Source organism: Myotis davidii, unplaced genomic scaffold, assembly GCF_000327345.1.
Source record: "Myotis davidii unplaced genomic scaffold, ASM32734v1 scaffold570, whole genome shotgun sequence".
Lineage (NCBI taxonomy): Eukaryota > Metazoa > Chordata > Mammalia > Chiroptera > Vespertilionidae > Myotis > Myotis davidii.
In genome coordinates, this window is record NW_006283631.1 from 4,213,293 (window position 1) to 4,217,365 (window position 4,073).

Sequence of the window (4,073 nt, forward strand, 5' to 3'; positions counted from 1 at the left end):
TAGATGATCTCTCTCAACCCTGCCCTCATACCTAAGAGGGAGGCCTCAGCAGAAGAACAAGAACGGTGTAGAGGTCAAGAGCAGGGACGCTGCCACTGACTGCTGAGTTCAAAGTGCAGCTTTGCTCCTCACACTCTATGCGACCTTGGGCACGTGATGGACCTACATGCCCGCCTCCCTGGGAAAATGGGAATCAGGCTATTGTGGGCATTGACTAGTCAATTAGCTAATTTATGTAAAAACTGCATAGAGCAGCCCAACACTGTCAGTTGTCCCTCTATGTTGTTATCAATTATATGTTGAAGATGAGAGAACAGAGGCCACAAGACCGAGTGCAAAGCCTGATTCTAATGGGCTCCACATATGTTCATCCCTGTTCCATTTTGCTGCTCTTTAGCACTGCAAAGTGCTGTCCCAGGGGTGGTTACGTTTAGCTCATGACCAGCGCCTTCAGTGCATTTTAGAACAGCGTGTGAGAGAGAATTGGGGGAACAGGGGCCACCTGGGTCTTGTTTGGGACCCCCCAACATTGTATCCTATGAGCTGAGGGTTGCCAGCAACCAGCAGCGACCCATTTCTCATCTCTGGGTGTTCTAGAACAGCGGTTCTCCACCTTGGCTGCACATGAGAATCACCTGGGAATCTTTTTAAAATTCTGATATCTGGGCCTCATCCTCCGGAAATTCTGTTTCTTTGTTATGGGGTGGGGACCACAACCTTAGTAACAAAGAAACAGAATTTCCGGGGGATGAGGCCCAGAAATCAGGACTTTAAAAAGATTCCCAGGTGATTCTCATGTGCAGCCAAGGTTGAGAACCACTGTTCAAGAGAGAGCTGGCGCTGGCATCTGCCCTCTACTCAGATGCTGGCTGAGGCCACACCATTCTGACTTGAACCTCCTTGGCCCCATCCCCACCCTAGAACCTGGGTGGTTTTTCCTGAAACTATGGCAGAGCTGGAGTTTAAACCCAAGCCTGCCTGACTTGCCCATGTTTTCTCCCTTCTTATCTCAGTCCGTTGCCCCACAGCTGCCCAGACCTCTGTGGCAGACAGACAAATGAGGCCACAGGGCCTGGCACAGCCATGACTTGGCCTTCCTGTGGGGCGGAGGGAGAGGACAGGACACTGGGACAAAGGCCAACGATGAGTGCAGGCACACACACATGCATAGCTGAGTGATGTGATCACTCCACCTGTAAATCCAACCAACAGGGAGATCAGACGCACCCACCGCACATCCCGAGGGACTCCCTTCAGGCCCAAAGCAGAAAAGGACCCAGACGTGTCTTGGGTCAGGTAAGCTACGCGCAGTGTTCTCTGAAGCTGACATCATACTCTCCTTAGGAGCTTTGTGCCCTTGGCCAGATCTCTCCGCCTCTCTTAACCTCAATTTACTAATACGTAAAGCAGGACAAATGAGCCCAACCTCTCAGGTGTTCCTAATGGTGAAATGGGAGGCCACACGCAGGCAGGCCAGGCAGGGGTTTGCACACAGGAGGTGTTGACGAAATGGGAGTCTTCCTAGACTGTGTAAGAACCCAAGGACTTAGTTCCACCCCAGAGACAAAGATCTGGGCGCAGCCTCACATGGATAAAGAAGCAAGCCTGCGTGTCATCTCATTGCCCTGTGGCTGCCAGGGGCCCTTCTCAGGAAATCCCCACCTGGGTCCAGGGGTGTCTGTGATGGGTCGTCAACTGTCTTTCTGTGTCTCTACAGGCCTCTGTGACACAGTTGTTCACATGCCTCTCCACTTTTGATAAATTTTATTGATTTCAGAGAGGAAGAGAAAGATAGAAACATCAATGATAAAAGAGAGCATTGACCGCTGCCTCCTTCTTGCCCCCTACCCACAACCTGACCAGGAATCTAACTGTGACCTCTTGGTTCCTAGGTCGATGCCCAACCATTGAGCAACACCGGCCAGGGTGCCCCTTCACTTTCAGACCCTCCAGGCTTTTCCGTGTTGTGCTCACTGGTTTCCTTAAAGTAAGATGATACTTGCCACAGGTGGACCCAGTTTTTCTCAGTTCTGCAGTGAGTGTCTGGATGCCCGTCATCCTGCCCACTTAGGACAGGGAGAGTAAGGGTCCTGAGCTGGAGGGGGGCACGCAGGGGAACCTTCAGCAGTCTGGGAACTGTTCATCCCAGTCCCAACGCCAGGAAGCTGAGTCTTCTAGGGAGCTCCTCGGGGGCCTGGGGAAAGGCCGTCTGGGCAGTAAAGGGATAACTGGAATGTCGAAGGCTCAGTAGGAATCTCTGTCCAATGAGAAAGGAAACAGAAAGTAGCTGCCCAGATCAAAGAGCAAGAGTCTCAGCGGATTACTCACCATGCCTAGAGGATGACTGTTGACTGGGTTGTTTATTGCACAGGTATGAAGGGAAAGGCTTGTTAATTTTTTTTTTTTTTGCAGTGTTTCTCCCCACCACCAGGCAGACTGTTCTCATTCTGCGTTCTCAGAGTCCAGAGTGCTAACTAACCGTTACGCAGTGGCACCTCCTTCTTCCTTCTCAATCAGCAGGCCCAGGGTCGTCCAACTCTAAGAATGTCCGGGTCGACCAGAATGTCCTGGGAGAAGGGGCGCGGTGTGAAGCCAGAGTACCTGGGTGCAGGCTGTTCCCCACTCTCTAGCATGTGACCTCTGGAACTGAAAGCTGCTCATCTGGAAAGAGGGACAGCTGCTGTGGTGGCAGTCGGTGAGAGCGTGTGCCTCAGAAGCAGGAGGCCTCTCCTAAAGCGTCAACAACACAGCAGTGACTGGTCACTTGTCATGAACTTAAATAAGCAGGAACGCTAATTTCTCTCCAGGCCAAAACCTTGGGGGATTTTTAAAAGTCTTAAAGGCTGAAGAGCAGTTCAGTGCTTTTGATTTCTCACCTGTTCCTCCATCCTGTCCCATCCTCTTGGGGGAAATACAGGGCCCTTTGGGGGGAAGCCTTTGCAAGTGACACCATCAGGCCTCAGCCAGGCTTCCTGCAGGGTCAGAGGAGCAGACTGGGCGGGGGAGGGCGGCTGGGACGCACTTCCCACCTGGGCCCAGGCTGCATTGTACACTTCTCCTTTTGTGGGCCACTTCCTCTGTTAAAACATATAAATTTAAAATTATATTTAAAAATAAAATTATATTTTATGACTGCATTGGTATAAAAATAGGTATAATCCAGGCTAAGTTCATTATTACATATTCATGTGATTTTTCTTGTGGTGGTAATTGAAATGAAATGTAAGAGAAATGAATTACGGGGAGCGATTTGGCCGCTGGGGGGCAGCACCAGCTCACTAGATGCTCTCGGGAAATCTGGGTGGGAGGTAGATGGTGGGGAAAGACTGAGCCAGGACTCCTTACCGCTGACTCACAAAAGGCTTGTGCTTCTCCCAGCGTGTCCTCGGAGAGGGTTGTGTTTGCGCCTCGCATCCGCCCCACCCCGCCCCCATCAGGCGGGAGGGGCAGCAGACGAGAGGACGGGCTCACGCCGGGAGGTACAGGGTCCGGTGGGTCGGGGTCACCCAGGCAGAGGCGGGCCGACCAGACTGTCCTGGCTCTTCCTGAGGCGCTTTTCCCTCAGAGCCTCAGCCGAGCTGGATCCTCCGAGCAGAGCAGGGCAGGACCGGGCGGCCCGACCTACCCTTGACCATGTGGGCAATGCCGCGCAGCCCGTCCACATCCTGGCAGAGGCGACCCCGCAGGGCAGGCCGGCCCACCCCCAGCCTCCCTGGGGCCGGGCATGCCTTTGTTCACTCCGTCTGCGTGGCCCACCGCAGGCTGAGCCTGTAGGTGGGAGACACATTCATCCTCTCCCTCCCTGGAGAACTGAGCCATGTCAGAGGCACACAGGAGGCATCCCCTGTGCGGAGGGTGAGGAAGCAGGCGCTCCGTCTGTGTGCAGTGCCTGGGCAAGGGGTGCAGCGGGGGAGGAAAGACCAGAAGAAAACAGCCCGGAGCACCACACGATCCAGCTCGGAGACGGCTTTCCTGCCTCCCAAGGGGACACCCTGCACGCTGCCTGGTGGCCTGCAGTGCACACAGGAACATCGGCCTCTCTCCCCTCGGCTCCCGGTGGGGGGGGGGGGGGG